General features: G+C 37.0%; 1 protein-coding gene and 1 pseudogene across 2 annotated transcripts in view; both read left to right on the forward strand.

Moving 5' to 3' along the window:
• CDH6 (cadherin 6) overlaps positions 1-19,422 on the forward strand; it is a 118,813-nt gene that overhangs the window by 30,419 nt on the left and 68,972 nt on the right. The window lies entirely within an intron of this gene.
• Positions 3,795-3,912, forward strand: LOC111737484 (annotated as a pseudogene).

Consider the following 19,422-nt stretch of genomic DNA (forward strand, 5'->3'; position numbering starts at 1 on the left):
ACACTTCTTCAATTTATATAGTGTCTTTCAGTACTTGGAAAAAAACGATTCCCCGTTTTCCTTTCCAGCTGACTTTTCTGCAAGCTCATTGATACCATCTATGTCTTTTGAGTCATGCATATTTATTTAAAAGCCTTTTGAAAATGAAGCAGATTTTGGGACATAGTTTCACAGTCAGGGATAAAAATTGCTCTTAAGGCTTACTTGATGTATTTTCACCTCCTTTTAACTGCTTTGCTCACATTGCTCTGACTTATTATTTATTTCTCCTTGAAGAATTTGTTGTCACAAAAATTAATTATTTTGCTGCTAATAAAATTAGGATTTTTCAGAGAAACAGAAGCTTCATAACCTTATCCCTCCTTCTGGGAATCGTACTTGTGCTCCCTAATGTGGAACTTAGGAGTTGTATAAATCCAGTACTTTGTTTAAATAGTTTAAGGAGATTCTTATTTTATTCTTTTTGGTAACTATTTATAAAATGTGCAGCTCTCAGTGATTTAATTCTTAAAAAACTAATTAGTGTGCTATGGAACGATTTGTCTCTCGTTAACTTCCATTAACATTACATTTTGGTTTTGGTGGTGTATGTTGCATTGGGTTTCCTGTGGGCATCTCTGAATGAAACGCATATTTAACTGTGTCCAATATCATGATTGTTAATGAATGAATGAGTCAAAAAATAAAAAGATGGATATTTTGAGACATCTTTAGAAGGCTGAAGTTTGAAATCCCATAAAGGAGTTAAAAAATGTATTTTCCCAAATAATTGTTTTTTTTAAAGGTATACTCTACTGCAGTGCTGCATAGAGAAGGATCTATAGATGATGATAATGATGGTGGTGGTGTTGTGGTGATAAATAATAATGAAAGAACAATTACCAATATTTACTATTTCTGTGGGCCTGACATCATGACATTATCTCATTTAATCCTCACAATGACTTGTTAGGCATGTAGGATTGTTATCCCATTTCACAAATAAGAGAATTTAAATTTTGCTAGGTTAAATAAATTATCTAAAGTCACATGAGTAGCTAGAGGTAGAGTGAAACACCAAGTTTCCAGAGACAAGCTTTTAGGCACTCTCACTAGCATGTTTAGTCTTTATGAATATAACAAGTAACTTCACAATATTTATATTTCAATATGGTTCTCTGTGTTGTGTAGCCCCATAATTTTAAGGCAGTCATTCTCAACTGGGGCTGATGCCCCCAGGGAATATTTGGCAATGTCTGGACGCATTTTTGGCTGCTGCAACTAGGAGGTACTATTGGTATCTAGTGGGTAGAAGCCAGGGTTGCTGCTAAACATCCTACAATTCACAGGACAGCCCCTACTACAAAGAACTACCTGGCCTGAAGTCAATAGTGTTGAGGTCATGATACTCTGTTTTAAGGAGCTATCCAGTGAAAGATTTTCTGGTAATCATGTCCTTATATGGCTTAATTTCTGTTCTAACTTCTGTGTTTTGATGCATAAGTGACTCTGGACCTTGTGTTTATAGGAGAAACTGCATTAAACAAACACAGAAGGCTTACGTCATATCTCTTAGAGTTGTGGAGGGTATAAATAACGTATCCTTTGTATTTTATATTATTATTGCTATAGACACAACGGAGAACCCATTCTAGAAATACACTATACCAACTATGTTATGCATTCAGATGTTCACAACGATACTTCATGGTAGATACGATTTTCTCCATATTGTGCATAAGGAACCTGAATAGTACAGAGGTTAAATAACTTCCCTAAAGTTGCATGGCTCAAAAGTAGATGGACCAGGGTTCACATCTCAAATACTGACTCTATTCACCATACTGCATGGAATTAGCAAGAGGAATGTAGAGTCCTGAGTTCTACCCTAATTCTTTACTATACTAAAGTGGGGTCTTTCCTCAAATAGTCTGATACTGTTCAGTTTTGAGAAGCCCATTGGATATGAGAGTTTGAGAAAAAATGTTCTCATTTCACACACAGAAAAAAATACACTCTGCCATCTCATAAACAGAGAGAATACAAGTGATCATCTCTTCTAATCAGACACAGAGAGGTCGTGCAACTTGACTACGCTCACACAGCAAGTAGCCTGTGATCAGAGCCCAGTTCTTCAACTTCTAGTCCCTTTTTGCTCCTTCCCACAGTGTTCCAACCTCTTTGAACCACTTCTCCCTGAAGGATGGTTCATAGTAGGAAAGCTGTTGATTTATCCTTCTCTTGAACTGGCAAAATGCTTTTTACAAACTAGGGACACAAACTCATTATCTTCTTTATTTTCAGAAATTGTTTAGGACCATAACTATGTTGTGGAAAATTAGTCCTTTGAAGAAGATGAGAACAGGGAAATCCCACAATCCTCATTTTATTATGCAGTCAAATCACTCTGTAAAACTAATTAAGGAGTTTGCGGTATTTTGTGCTCCTCATAATCGAATGTGAAGAAATATGATCTCATGACTTTCATAAGAAAATGGTGAATCTTTTAAAACCATATAATCTCAAAGCCTGAAAACTACTCCTCCCTGGAAACTGCACCCCTTCTCTTAAGCACAGCATGTTACCTGCAGACAGGGTTCCCTTGAAGCAATGCACCTCAAATGTCAAAGCTCTCAATCTCTCTGAGTCATGTGCTAACTCAGAGAGGGTAGATTCCTTCTCAGCGTTTCCCATATCACCCCTTTTCTTAAACTAAATTGGGCAAGAGATGAAGGAAATTAGGAAGAGGCCCCCTCTACCCATCAAATCACAATACCCAAACCACCCTCATGCTCTATACCACTCCATAGTGAATATGGAAGATAATCGATTGGGGTTTGGTAAGAAAATATTTGAACTTCTTTATTAATTATTTTTGTCACATGTACTTTAAATTTATATTTTTGTTTGCTCAGTACCATAAACTGTATGTTAGTACAGAAATATGTGAATATAATTAATAAATAAATATACTTGGGAAGTATACACTTTATAATTTCGGGAAGTTACTATTTTAAACATTCTGGAACAGAAACATTTTCTGAGTCTCCCAAGGTCCTAGAATGAACACCTGCTCCCCTCCCTGGCAGTGCATCAGAGCCGACACCCTAGATCCTTCACCTCCTGCTAAACCTCACAGGCCAAGGCTTTCTCCAGAACTATGGCCTTCAACCCCAATTTTATTTTTTTTAGAAAGGCAAGTATAGATCCCATCCCAGCCACAAGATGTGATTGTGCTTCTCAGACACTCCCTGACTGTCTCCATGATCCACCCACCTCCTAAGTTAAAGAATTCTAGTTGAGCCACCCTACATATAGACAAGCAAAGCCTGAGAACCTCGGAAAGAAACAATGATCCTGTATTAGTTTCCTATTGTTGTCGTAGCAAATTGCCACAATATAGTGACTTCAAACTAGTTTATAATATTACAGTTTTGTATGTCAGAAGTTTCACTGGGCTTAAAATCATCCTGTCAGCTGGGCCGTGTCCTTTTTGGAGATTTCAGGGGAGGATCTGCTAGGATCTGTTTCCCTGCCTTTTCTAACTTTTAGAGATCACCTGTATTGCTTGGCTTACAGCCCCTCCCTCTATCTTGAAAGCCAGCAGTGTAGCATCTTCAAATCTCTGCCTCTGACTTGAGCCTCACCATTGTATCTCTTTCTCTGACCCTCATGCCTCCTTCTTATAAGGATACTTGTGATGACATTGGACCTACCCAGATAACCTTCCCCATCTCAAGATCCTTAACTTAATCACATCTGCAGATTCTCTGTGCAATTTAAAGTTACATTTTCTGGGTATTAAAAGGTGGATAGTCTACGGCCATACCACCTGAACAAGCCTGATTCCCTCTGATCTCGGAAGCTAAGCAGGGTCGGGCCTGGTTAGTACTTGGATAGAAGACCACCTAGGAAAAGCAGGTGCTATAGGCGTAAAAAATAAAAAATAAGGAATTGTAAGCTGACGAGGTCCTTGCAATCTGTGAGGTCAACTAGGGGGCTGCCTTGCCAAAAAAAAAAAGTGGATATCTTTAGGGGAACATTATTCTGCTAACCACAAATCCCCTGTGCCAGGACTTAGGAGTTGAATCATCTGAAGAAGAAAGCTGCATTCACCTTGATTCCAAACTTCGAGAAATTAAAAAAAGTATGATCCCAGCGTTAGACATAACTACATTCCCATCCCAGCTTTGCCAATAGCAAAACTCTGTGATCTTAGGCATGTTATTTAATCTCTTCATAACTGCTTCCCCACCTGTAACATGGAGAAAATCATATCTCTCATAGGGCATAAAAATGTAAAAGTGCCTAGTATAATGACAATTAACTAGGTAGGTGTTCAATTAAAGTTAGTTCTTTTACCATTTCGATGCTACAGCTCAATCTCATGCAACACTATCTAGCAATTGTATGGTATCTCCAAGATGACCAACTTGCCCTAACCTAATCTTTCTTAAATACACAACATCCCATGAGCTCCACCCTGTATCCAAAAATTGAGTCTAATGAAGGTGAAGGGGCTTAATTCAGTGATAAGGGAAGAAGAGGCAAAGCAAGGACTGCAAACCAAGTATTTCAACTTGAAGTCCTGCATTGTTCTATTCTGCGTAACAGACTTGTCCTCCACTTCCGGTCACCATACTGGTTAGAAATGAAATGTCTGGCCAAAGGAGATCGGTATATAGGAAATAAGGCATATTGCCCGTTATCTTTGTGAAGTTTGAGGAAAAGCAAAACAGATGAAGAACTGGAGGCTCAGGAAAATATTTTTTCTCTGGAGCTGTTAGGCATTTGTGACAAGTTGTTACGGCAGCTCGCATCTTCTGGCTGTATAGCTGGTGCCAACGGGGAAGCTTTATAGGTCTCTAGTTCCCCTGACATTATTGGCTAAACCAATAAGTGTGGTTAATTTTTTATATGAAAAGAATCATAACTCTGAAAATACTTGTGAGAATTAAAGAAAGTCCAGAGTCCAAAAGAACTAACTCTGAGAAAAAGAAATCCAGTTGCCAACAATCACAGCAATTGAATAAATATTTCCCAGTACTTAATGTTACAGTAAATAAAAAGAAGTTTCTATTTGCTTTTGTTGTTGTTGTTCTTAATTGGGATTATTAAGGTGCAGTGTAATTGTGGCCTGATTCTTTTGCCCATGGTGATGTAAGGTGCTTGGCTATCCATTCTCCTGGCTGGTGATCAATAGGCACTTGATTTGAATCCTGGTATGACAATTAGGATTGAGTAGTGAGTGTTATCTATTTCATAATTAAATTCTATCTTCTACATCCTTTGACTGTTTTTGACTGTATTTGACTTTAATTGCCAATGCTGTCTCTGCCACCATTGTGTCTGGTCTCCATAACAAAGTCAGGATTACAATGATCCCGCTTATTTCAGAATACCCCAGTTGCACAAAAAGTCCTGAAGTCCCAACTTAGAAGCAGTAGTTAAGAAGCAGAGGTCCTGTGTCTTCTGCCAAGTACTCATTCAGGGTAATGTTTAAGGTCTGTATTGCAAATTAAAAGATCAACTCAATATACATAGGGAGAAAGTCCGCTCTGTCCCTTTGATAACTGCTCCAAAAAGACATGGAGAATCAAAGTAAGGGGTGATGGATATTATGTAAACAGACAGTGCACAGGCTTGTCTGCGTAGCCATCACAGAGAAAATCTTCAAAAAGCCAGCTCATTTCCACTCACTTGCCAGAGAAACAGTTTTCATGAGTATGTATTAAATTCTTTATGTTAAACACCATTAAAATACACTTCCAATTTATTTTTTAAGGAAAAATACAAAAGCATCAGATGTCCTCAAAAGGCAGATCATCTTGTTTCATCTTTAAGAAATCAACAGAAGGTGTTTAAAACCATGACGGAATGTACTTATGAAAAACAAGAGAAAAGACTTACAGGCAAAGCAAAAAAGAAACAAACGCTCCATGAAAAATGGAAACGATAAAAAAAAATTATTTTAAAAACCATCTGCAGCATAATCTTGATCCTGTTCTCATGTAGCACAACAAATCCATTCAGTTTAGTCAAAACCAAGATAACACGGAAGGGAAATTTGAGATGCGTACAAAATTAGCTTAAAAATATAGTGCCCCACCATAAAAATATTATGTTAATTAATAAAGAAACAATTGTAGGAAATTTCATGAAATTTAAATGAAAAGATTGACATGAATCTTTGTGTAAAATGCTTAAGTCCATGTTAAGACAAACAAACTTTAAAATTTAATCTCTAAGCATATAAAGAATATGCCAGAAGCATGATATGCTCTTTTTAATTTACTTCTGCTCACATGATTATATTTTAATTATAATTTGTTGAAAGTATATTCTAATGCAATGTTTTGCTTTTATTCTGAGTAGCAGTCTCTGTTGCCTTGTTTTCATCTTTAGATGACTCAGCTTATAGTGATTTAAGGGCCAAATGTTCAAACTCTTTTTAACAGTTCACTCATGATGCGATTAGAATTAAAATATGTACATGAAATTGATATTTTAGGCAAATCATTGTGTATATATACAGAAGTTTAGCAATAAGGAGAAGAGTGGCCTGGAGGCTCCAGGATCGTGTCGTCATTAGTCTTTGAGAATTTCTTTCCTTTCCTATATCCTTAATGGATGGTTGTTCCTTTGGGCCAGAACCACGAACCATATATAAAGCAATCCCAGTTCATTCTGAAATTGCGTGTATGCTTTCTTTGTAGCTGAACCACTGATACAGAGAGACAAAGGGGCATTATCATATCCAGTTGTAGAACTCTGCCCTAAGAGGAAAAATATTCATATAAGAAGGAGTGGTAGTAAGTCTACCATAATTTTATTTCTTTTTAAATCACACTGATTTGTTTCTCTCATTCTTTGGATATTCTTTTGTACCTTCTCACTCTTGACCTCTATGTCAAAGGACTTTTTCACACTTCACAACTTAGACATTACCATTTAGTTTCTACTTCTGGCTTCACACTACTTTGTTTCCAACTCTTTAATTAGAAATGGTTAATTTGACTTCTTGTCTTAAGGCAAGGAGAAAATGAGTCTTAAACAGTATTAAGCTCCCATAAATATTTCACTTTATGCTAATTCCTGTGCTTCCAGCTGAGCTGTTTGAAGTTCTCAAAAAAAAAAAAAAAAGAAAGAAAAAGAAAAAGAAAAAAAGGTTTCTGTTCCCCTCAATTAAATACATAACTGGAAAACAGTAAAATAATTTGCAGCTTACTACCCGGCTGGCACTTTTTTCCCAAACTTAAATTTTGGACATTAAAAAATTTCCTTCCACAGTGTATATAACCCAAGCCCAGTGTAGTGGGCACCCTGTCCAGGGCTAAAAAGACTGGGAAGACCAGGAGAAATCTTGGAGCTCCCTCAAGTGGGCATGTATTTAATGCACCCTTAACCTCTAGAAAACGTTTTTGGCTGCACCATCTATCCAGGGCAGAAACACTTAATTGTCCCAATTTAGAAGCAAAAGAGGTTTCCTCTTTAAGCATGAAATATTCCAAAAATAATAAAAGTTTGAACTAGTTTTTCAAGTAAATGAATATTAGTGCCCAATGAAGAAATATTGAGTCAGGCTTTTTGACTGTTGGTTTTGCCTGTGGGAGTGTGAATTGAAATTAATAATTACGATATATTCTAGTCACCTGGATAAAATGCTAGTTGTTGAGGAACTTATAAAAGTAACACTTATATAGCAATTATACTATGTGCCACATATACATATTATGTACCAGGCACTATTCTAAGGGCTTTATGTGTATTAATTCATTTAATCCTCACAGCATCCCTTCAAAGTGAGTACTTTAATAATCCTCATTGTACAGATGAGGAAACAGAGGCATAAAGATGTTAAATAACCTTTCAAAGCTCACAGGGCTGGAACATGGAAGAGCCACTATGCCAACGTGGGCAATCCAAAGTCCACTATACCATACTATTAAAGTGCAATGAATAATTGAATATACATTTACATACACATGCATACATCGACATATATATATACACATACACACGCACATACATAAACACATATATGTATACACACATATTATATATCTACACATATATACAGACTACATACATGTACATACATTTTAATTATCAAACTTGGCTTATTTTTTATTATTACTCGTTGTTATTCATTACAGTTTCTGGTCATCTCGCCTACTTCGCTCTACTTCTGTTACTCTGGCTTTGCTCTGTTAAGATCATTGAAAGTTTGCTTCCTCCATGGCCAATGGCGCTTGGCATTTCCTCGACTAGAAACTTCTACCACTTCTTCCAATGAGTGGCTTGTCATGATTCCAGTTTCTTCACAGAGAGGTCTTCCTTGACTTTATATAAAATAGCTCCCCCTCACTCTCTATAACTCAGACTCCCTTTACTCTGTCCATTTTGTCTGCATGGGCCTTATAAATGATCCCCAAACATATTACTTACTTATCCATGCACTTGTTCACAGTCTGTCTCCACCACAATGGAAACCTCACAAGGCAGGACTCTGTGTCTGTGGCAACTAGAAACACAAAAATAGTTTTCAATAAATGATTAAATTATTAAATTTTTAATTCTGATGACTTCTGAATGAATGGAAAATTATGGTGATAGTCAATATCTCAAATTTTTTTTTTTCACAATGCTATTCTGTTTAAAGTATGTTCTTAACAAATATTTTGACAAAATATATTTTAAAGTCTGGACATGTATAAACCTCTAGCCTAACAATTATATTTAAGGGTATATTTTTATTCTCCATTAATATGTTACTCTTTTCTGATGTTGAAACAAAAACTTATGACACACGAGATTTTTAAATATATGCAAAGATTATGCTAAAATAATACAAGAAAAGGAAATATATAAGTTTGTACATTTCTATATACTGGGATAAAATTTTAAAAAACTATCTGTATTTTTAATGGATTGTACCATGACATCAAAGCCTTATCATATATATTGAGTATATGTGTGTCTACTAATTAAGTTATATCTTTAAATGTAGCAAAACTATCACAGATGGAGAATGGGAAAGTAATAACAGAGTAATGACACCGAAAGAAAGTTACTAAGAGTTAAGATGCTATTATTCTAATGTCTGCCATTCAGAACCCTATAAATCTAGAAGGGAAGGGAAAGGGGATGGAGAATTACATTCCGGTCCACCACTGCATTCCCTGGCAATTTGGAGATCTCACTGTAAATCACAGAACGGCAGCATTCGTTTCTTTCCATTTCTTTGCTTCAGTTCTCTGACAACCCTCCCCACACCCTGCCAATATATTTAGTCAGAGTTTATAGAGATAAACCTGTATCCTTTTCTAGACTCCAGACCTTCTTTCCTATTATAGGCCTCTTATTATACTGGTGATTAACCTGAATTACATATATATACACACATATATCTGTAAATGCGTACATATATATACATATACATAACGCATATACAGACACACAGGTATATATAGATCTGCACACACATATATGCTCTTTATGTATATTTATAACTATACATATAGTTATAGTTATATATACTCTTCATGATTTTGAAGCTACATAAGACTCATTTTTTTGCTCTATTAGAAAGTTAGGAAAATTCCACTTTTTCAGCCGATACATTATATCAGAGCCAATAACAACAGAAGAATAATTTTGTGACTTGAGTGGCTTCTCTGTGCCCATATATTTGTAAGAAAATATTGTCCTGTGATTTCATTTCAAAATCAACAGTTTTATTGATGTCTGCCATCATGGTACATTCAGAGGTTTCCTCTATTTGATTTCTACTGTTCTCCCTTATTCTTCTGTCTCCAGTTTGCCGTAATGACAGTGAAAACCCACTATTCATGCAATTTCTCTGCAAGCAGCTACTGGACTAAGTGGGGAAAAATAACAGATTTTATGCATGACTGATTGCCTAAACCCTTCATTTTAGAGAAACAAGCCTCAAATGAGTAATTTATCTATAGCAATGAACTCAAATAAATAATTTTTTGTTTTCAAGGAACGAATGAAAGACAATCTCATTTCCAAACATATTTTTTAATCCAAGATGAAAGGCCGAGAACTGAATATACTATAACACATGCGAGAAGCTATACTTTAGTCACAGTGTAGGATATTAATTTTAAAAATTATATAATTCACATTTATTATAAAATACTTGTTTTAAAGTTTTTTGTATTCCAATCAGAAGAAAGGACTCATGGACATTTTTGGGACATTAGTTCATCTTATTTATATTAATTTATATCTATCGTTTGTACTAACAAGATTGATATTTGTAGTTTTATTTGCTTTTAATTGCTAACGATTCATTCTTTTTTGCTATTCATGTTTTGAACTAGAAAACACTTGTCAGGTTTTTGAATAAGAAGCAGATATCTAAAAATATTTATTATTGGACGTGGTTCCGTAATGTAGCGGTTAGCACGTCTGCTTTACATGTAGAAGGTCCTGGGCTTATGCCCAAGTGGAGTCACAGTTCATGGTTTACCTCCGTGCCACCCTGAACAAGCCCAATGTCTGATCTCGGAAGCTAAGCAGGGTCAGACCTGGTTAGTACTTGGATGGGAGACCACCTAGGAAGACCAGGTGCTGTGAGCATAAATAATAATAATAAATAATTTTAAAAAGTAAAAACATTTATTATTAAGTATAAATTTTATTAATGGTTTAAGTGTAAATAGCAATTTTATACTTTGGCAAACAATATTTCTTTTCTATACTCAATTGGCTAAATGTAAGTAATTTTCTTTAACCACAGGAAAATGGGAAAATTTGAAAACATCACTAAATAATGATAATGCTCACACCATTTTAGTAAACTATAAAGCACCATGAATTATCTTCATGGTGCTTTATAGTTTACTAATAACTACCTCAATCAACTTTTCTTTCAATGAAACAAATCATTCAACTTTATTTTGTTTATAGTTTGTAATGACACATTGAAGTATCACAATGTATTCCCCTAATTAAGAAGTGATACAAATAAAGGTGATGCAAAGCACAGAAAAAAGAGGCAAATTCCCATCTGATCAACTTAGTTCTCAGGGGTACACAACCCTTCTCAGGTTCAGCCGTGTGGTGAACTTTGGCAGGGTTCATTGCCACATGCTCTCTCCTACCACAAACACCACTAAACCCCCTCCAACTTCTTTGGCTAGTAGCCTTGTTGCTTTTAATCTGCTGGGATGCTTTGGGGGATAAAGAGGAAGGCTCTGCTTAGAAGGGATCTCATCTCCACTGCCCCTGTCTCCTCGTGTTATTTTGTCCTCTATCTGAACTTGAGTGTGCTAGCTATGAGCCTGTTTTGATCAGAAGAATATGAAAATCTGGCTCCTCGTACTGGGATTTCACATCAATATTTGTGCCTAACAACTGAATGAAGAAGAGGGTCCCAATGCACCATTCTCTCCCCTAACTGTCTTTAATCACAGTTAGTGCCTTATTCAATGTGATTTTGGATGTTTGGGGAGTAGTGTGGAATCATGCTGATAAGATGGTAAAGAGCAAAATTTATTTCATTTTGGAAGGAAGTCCTCATAGATTTGTATGTTTAAGACTATATATCAGTTTAGCCATTTCATACTTTTAAACCTGAGGAAAAATAGCTATTTGGCAAGACAGCATGTTTAAGAATGAATGGTAGTTTATTTACTTAAATCTCAGCTTGTTCCAGAGAGGATTTAAGGCAGCCGAATAAGGTAGGTAAGCATAAGGAAAAATGGTTAATAAGTGGTTAGCAATGAGAGATGTATCTTTTGGAAAAGAATGAATCAGGTACAGAGTTTAGGGTCAATGTTATCACAAGGCCAAAAGGAGCACTCAGTAGGCTCCCAAGGACGTTATGTGACCTGAGCAAATCTGTGTGCCCAAAAGGATGGAGGTGTCAGCAGATAGTGAGAGCCATATGATTTCCCACACTTGATCAACACCCCAGAATATACAGCATAAACTTTGGACCATGCTATCCACTAGCTACTCATTTATTGTCCTGAGAGATCATATTTCACACTTTTCACCTCAAAGGTCAAGGGCAGGCTGAAGGCAGAGAGATTCTAGTTTATTCCTCCCAAATAGTAACAAATTGAGACTCTCCATATTTGATCTCTAACCCTCAACTCAGCATTTTTCATAGGTTAGTCCCTGGTCAAACTTACCCAAATAATTAAAAATTGACATTTCATTCCTGAGACAGAGGTAAAAGAATAGATTCAATCTTTTTTTCCTGATATCTCTTCGTGTGTAAAATATGTTTTCTTCTCTTCCACGCATGTTCTTCCTCTCACAGTTTCTCTAGGACACAAAGCAGGAGAAGCAGCAAGTTTAAATGGACTTTTAAGAAACAACGTACTGAATCCATTTCCGACCTCTCACTGTGCAAACGTGGGCAGCTTATGCCACTTCTCGGAGACTCTTGAGTCTCAGTTTCCTCACCAGCCACGGGGATGATAATGTTCACTCCACAGGATTACTGCAATAGTTAAAAAATCCCCAAAGATTTTTAATCACCTCTCACAATGCCTGTACACAGAAGATGCTCAATAGGCATTAATTCCTCTTTTTACTTTAGGCTCTTTCTCTCAGTGAAAACTCGAAAAGGGGAGAAAACGCACCCTCTGAAATTGAGACACTCTAAATCTTTATTCAGATAATCTTGCGTTTGATTTTTTTTTAGTAAGTAACAAATTGATTATTTTAATGGACGCTTCATTACATAGGCATGATTGATTAGATTATTAGCCATTGGTAGTTTTTAAAATTAGCTTAAATTTTACATTTAAGGATTTTTCAGTCTGTGATATAACTGTCATTGATGGTAGCTGGCTTTAAGGTAGTCAAGCTCTATTGCTCACTTTAAGTGTTCTGAAAAAAAAAAACAAAAAACAGTCAAATGGAAAAATTATATTGCTATTGTAGAACCCCGTGCACTCAGGCTGAGAACTGAAATGTACCCATGGCCGAGTACTATTTCAAAGAAAGGTGGTGCATAGGAGTGGCCTCTGCTCCCTCTCACTCCTTCCTACCCCAAAGCTGTTCTACTTTCCTCCAACCTCAAAACAAGTGCTCGTAGGTCAGTTGTCCCCTTGAAAGTAGACAGGAAGAATTCTTTCTAAATTCTTTCTCTCTTTCCCTTTTGTTTTCACTGTTGTAGATCAAAACAATTACTGTAATTATGTATTTACTGGCAATAAGTAAGAAGGTAGTGAAAGAATCACATACGTCTTAAAGAGAAGGAAAACTATAAGTTTCGAAGTTGTCCAAAAGTCGTCTGAAGAGCCATATCGAAGGTTCCCATCTCCCCGTATTTTTCCTTTCGTTGAACAGAATTAATTCAAGTATAAATAATTGAAACAAACAAAAAGATTTATTGTTTTATTTTATTTTCTAAATTACTATCAATTCAGTAGTACTGTTTTCTAATATTTTCATTGCTTCTATGCAATATTTTAGTTTCATTAAAGGTAAAAAAATTCTGTAGAGCTGAGCTGGCAAACTAATCAGTTTTTCATAATATTGGTTTCAATTAAAAATAATCACTCTAATTGAGAGAAAAATGACATAAAATTTTGGAACAGAGCCTACTTAAAAAATTACAAATACTTATATAGATTAATGTTTCTATGGGGAGAAAGTAGAATCCAGGTTGGTATCTAAAGCATCTTTACCTTCATTAGCAAGACAGAATCCCTTAGAACAGTGCTATCCACTAGCAATATAATAAGAGCACATATGTAATTTAAAATTTTCTAATAGCCATATTTTAAAAAGTAAAAATAAACAAGATTAGTCTTAATAATATATTTTATGTAACTTAACGTATTCATCAGAAATATTATCATTTTAACATGTAATCAATATTTTTTAAATTACTAATTCTATATTACTTCTTTTTTGCACTAAGTCTTCAAAATCTGGTATATATTTTACCAACATCTCAATTTAGATTAACATCATCTCAAGTGCTCAATAAATGTATGTAACTAGTGGCTACTGTATTGAACAGCACAACTCTAGAAAATTTTGCCTCAGCTCTGTGCTATGTTAGCTTTTTCCTAATCTTGTTCTTAATTGCATTGTAGTATATTCAGAAGCTCAAAGTTATTCTGAATTCTGCATCATACATTTATTTCTCTCTATATATGTATTTAGGGGGTAAAAAATGACACTTAAGTATCCAAATGCCCAAACACAATTTTGACCGATAGCTGGAAGAACGAGGCCAGTTCATACTTTAGAAAATAATAGGGTATATTTCCATTTATTTCAACATACCATGGATGTGTGGTTCCAGAAATCATAACTTTTCCTCTGCAGGGCATCGCAGTGACAGATACATATTGAAATCTACTAAATGTGGAAATTTGAAAAAAATAGTATGAGAATCATAGAATTTTATTGCTCAAAAGATTCCTAGAGGATATCACTGCCAGCCCTTTTATTTTACAGTTGAATAAACTGAGGCCTAGAGAAGTGAAGAAACTTGCCAATGGCCACAGAACTTATTAGGAACACAGAAGGAAAAAAAACTAGATTTCTTGACTCCAAGTTCAAACTTATTTTATAAATAATGAGAACTGATTTAATTATTGGTCACACACTTTAGATAATTACCAAATCCATATTTATTTCTAATCCACACTATTTCAGGGGGAAGATTATTTCTCCATTTATATTCAGAATTTTTTTAAAAATGAAATCTTGCTCATTAGAAAACATTAATATAAAGATATCAAATGGTAAAAAAGAGCATTCTCAGAAGTATATGAAACAAATATTTATAAATGAATGGTTAATAAAGCCATCTGTAAAAGCAAGGTGAATTTAGGGTCTGTCCTGATTATACCAAAACGTATGACTTGCAAGTGCTACTTCTCTTATCCACACGGGCAGTTTGAAGGTGGTGCATGTGAAGAAAAGTGAAAAATCTGACAAGGCAAAGGCATAATATTCACTTTAAAATTCACTTGCACAAAAGTTATATATTAGAAGAGCCACAGAGGAACCCATAGCTCTTTAGCGTTGAGATGAAACATGCATTCCTGTTTCACCAGCCTCCACTTTATCAAGGGATGGTCTGCCCTCTCTCTAGTCCTGGAAAAAAAGCACATAATTTTAACACAGACAATTCTTCAAATGGTCTTTTAGATAAATGAAAAGAATTTCACTGTCTTTATCTTTTTATTCACATCAATTCGTTACTTGTGAATTTTTCTGCAAAAGGGAAAATGAATTGGATCAGCAGGTCTCAAAGTATGGGCCGATGAACACTCAGTCCTCTAAGACAATCTGGGGTAAAAAGAGGGTCTGTGGACTTAGAAGTCTGTGAAATTTTGCTCTCAGTATCTGTCATGAGCTCCACCACACACTTTAGTGTAATAAAGGCTGAGAAGTTCTATGGTAAAGAAAAAACTCTTCCCTTTTGTTCGATCCAGATTTACTCAAGTTATTTGATCACAGAGATTATTTTTACTTCTATAGCATTTATATAAACATACCATAGAACTAGATTCCTGTGGAACACACTTTAGAAAATGCTAACATTGTGTATGTCTTTCTTCAATTTGGAGAAAAGAGGTAGAAGCAACTGCATTGTGCCAGAACAGAAGCAGTGAGGGAATATTGTCATCAACATCAGTGCCCGAGGCATCTCGACCTTCGCTTAGAGACAAAGCATGGTAGGACATAGTAAGATCATTTAGGTCATTCTTGGAGAAAATACGATGCTGAATAAATGACACCATCACCTTACATCCCATGAGCAGCAGCTCCATCGACCCCTCCCTCCCTCTTCTCCTTATGAAAACCTAACTCTTCTCAGAAAGCCTACCAACTGCCAAGAAGAAACACAGCAATTTTTATTTATTAATATGAATTTGTTTTTCCCACAATCAGAAAACGTAATGCTAGGCTTCGTTCTGATTATTCTCCATGCTCATGTGGCAACACAGAGAGTGTGACTATAGTTTCGCTCTAAGTTGTGTTTAACAGGTCAGTTTTCTGTTCCATGAAGTGGTTTTCTTTTTCTTCAGTTGCTACATTCTTTCATGCTGTCTCGATTCTTTCTCACCTTATTTATCTTGGTCAAATTCCGTAACTTTCCAGTTGCCTTGTTATTTTTATAGTCCCATCTAGTCCTGTCCAATTGGAAATTCTGGTGTCGCTCTGACCTAAAACCTCTTTCACTTTCTTGGCCTTAGTTAAGCAGCGGCTCCAGGACATTGGATTGGGGACAGGCTATTTCCTTCCTCCTTCTTCCCACCAATCTTCTAGTCCTAGATCCTCATCTCTGGGTACAGAGAAGAGAGAATGGACAAAGCAAGTGTTCCTTGGCCATCAACAGTGTCTGCGTGGCAGGCATTCAAATAAAGCTCTCACATGTGAACCAAGTGTAGGTTTTTCAGGCATCCAACACGACACAGTTTTCTAAGGTGAGAGATACACTCCAGCTCAACCTCTTCCAAACTTTGTGTTTGGAGCTTTTTGTGGTCTCTTGCTATTTGGATCCTTGCATCCAGAAAGCATCGCTCTTGGATAGAATACAGGCAAAAATGCCCATAGCCAGGTTCTCTTCTGAAGTGTGCCACTGACTCATGGGATAATCATGCTTTTAAGGGGTTTGTCATTTGTCGGGGTCATGCCAGCTGCTATAGCAGAAACCTGAAATTTTCACTGGTTTAACCCAGTGGACCTTTATTCCTCTTCTAAGTAAAGCCCAAAAAGGGTGTCCTTGGTCGGATGATAGTGGCCTTCTGATACCCTGGCTCCTTCTATCTTATACCTCTGCCCTCCCCTATAGCCCTGGAATTCTCAGCATTCCGCCTCTGTGAAAAGAGAGTGTAAAAGAGTGCATGGGAGCTTTTTATAGGCTAGGCCTGAAAGTAGCACGTAATGGTTTTCTTGACAGACCTCAGTCACAAGCTTACATCTGGCTGCAAGGCAGTCTAAGAATTATAGTCTAGCCATACAGTCTGTGCCTAGGAGGAAAAAGGAAATGTGTTTTGGTGAATATATTGCAGTCTCTGCCATACAGTTGTTCTCTCTTCCATTAACTTTTACCATCTTACATGGCAGTACTAGATGTTATTCAAGAGGGTCCCTGGGCTGCTCTTAGCTCCTATTATAAAACACCAACCTTATTTCCCCCTTGGTAATCAGAATGAATCCGCAAACACAGGGACATCTTTTTCCCTGTTGACCTAGCTGCATGTGTAGCCCAATAACCAGGTGACCGTCTCAACACTCAAGTAAACAGACCCGTTGTTATATATCCTAGCGGAAGTAATTTTCCTTTGTGTCTTCGGATCTTTAAACCAGCAAAGGCCAAATCTGAGAGACTGGGAAATAAAGTATTTACAAGAAAAATGTAGATGTAATAATGAGAGCTGCCACTCTACCCCAGGAATTGTGTTTATGGAGAAACTGTACCATATGTTATTCACTAGATTAGAGCATCCTGTACAGGACATTAACCTGATTTTACAATGTTGTCTCCCAACTGTTGCTATAACTGAGTTTTCAATAGGCCACCTGCTATAGTGTACACGGTAAAAATAAAAAAATCCCATGACCATCCACCCATACTTTGCTTTTTTTTCCCCTGTAAAAGACGTTTCTTAGTCAGACCAATGTTAAGTGGCTTACTATAACAGCAAATACGGCAATGAAAGTTCATGGATGGTAGTAGTGGCCAAATCATCACGTGCAGGGAAAGCAAATCTATTTCCAGGATAAGTGCCTATTCCAGAAGGGAATAGGTCTGATAGAACCGACCTGCAAACAAATTGCTGCCTAATCTTCCCTATAGAACGATGAGAATTTCTTTGGATTTTATAGACAATGTATACCATATCTGGACACGATGCTCCAATTCATTCTCTCCTTAAGCTGTAAGGCTTTGAAAAAGTCCCAGGCAAGCAAAGTCAACTTGCAGGGTGACTCAGTTTTTCAACTCCACTGAAAAAATAACCAAAGTGTGTTTGCAGACCTATGGACCCATTGGGTCCACTGAGAGGTGGGCTTGACCCAAAAATTCATACTCCCCCGGACTTCTAGAAATCCCCACTGTGACCAGTGTACCACTGTGGTGTCTGGGCCCCAGGATTTTCCTCAGTTCAGAGCAAGTGTCCCTCTGCCCACCTCATCTCAGGTACAGAGAATAAAGTTGGAATAAACCCAGGAACTGAATCTCTACATTAGCTCCCTGATTCCTGGAATGCAAGCATTGAAATAGAAAGAATCAGTGGAACTTAGTGAAGATCCCTCTCTCTAACAGAGTAAACCACAAGCAGTACCATACCAGTGGAGATTCAGAGATATGCCACCACCAAGAATATGAAGGATTCAGAGTCTCTCTTTTCCCCGGTACACAGTAACTCTGGTAAATGGCTACAGGTCCCTTGGGGGAAGACTGGGGTGTATAAAGGGTCCGATCTCAAAGATTCCAAACCTCTTCTTCATTCACAGTTACCAGGTCTAGGAATTGTCTCAAATCTTAGATTTTGGGTAGTGGCTTCGTCTCTATATGGAGAAACTCTGCTTGTCAAATCTCGAATTTTTCAGCTCTATAAGTCAAGGACCTTAGCAGACTATCTATTTCATTCTTCAGATCTCCATGATCCATTAGACACCACCAAAGGTTTCTGCAGGTCACCCTTCTTTGATCACCACTCTTGCTGTGGTGTCTGTTATAACAACACACCCACCTTGCCTCTTGAATTCGCATGCTGCACATCACCTCTGTCACCCTGGCAGCTTAGCGTCACTATGGCAATGAAAAAGCCCATCTCAATGGTAGCATCACCAGCCTATAGAGAACAACTCTGGCACTTTGACACATGACCAATGTAGAGTTGTGTTCTTCCCTAACTGGTATAACGCCCTTAGAATCCATTCCAAAACATATTCCTTAAAATCCTGCAGTTCCTCTCATGTGAGAGCTTTCTTCTCCTGGGTCAGATTTTGTAACTGGCCCCCTGGAGTCTGCTGAGGTCTGCTGCTAGATACAAGTCTAGAGGCAATGAGGGTTGGCAAGGTGAGGACGTGAGGATAATTGGCATACCCTTCCAAGGTAACTATCCCAATTGGAGATTCCTAGGCTGTCTTCAAGCAAGACTGTATCAGTCTCAACAGAGAAGGGTCTGCTTTTTCCAGCCAGGTAGGAACAGAGAGATATTGGGGTTTGGGGCTAGTCAGGTCATCTGAACCTTCAGTGTCTCAGAAGATTTTAGTGAAAACAGCTTTTTCAGTTTCTACTTGCAACCCTCTCCTCCCTAGGATTCAGACCTGAGTTCCTAAGGGGACAAAACCAAATGGCAGCATCGTACTGTACTCAGAATTGTCTTTCTCATGTGATGGCTGAGGTTTCATTATAGGTGCAGGCTTGTCTGCTTGACACTTCCCTCCCTGGGGATGATTTCTCTTCTGGGAGGC

The sequence above is a fragment of the Pteropus vampyrus genome, unplaced genomic scaffold (assembly GCF_000151845.1).
Source record: "Pteropus vampyrus isolate Shadow unplaced genomic scaffold, Pvam_2.0 Scaffold27, whole genome shotgun sequence".
NCBI lineage: Eukaryota > Metazoa > Chordata > Mammalia > Chiroptera > Pteropodidae > Pteropus > Pteropus vampyrus.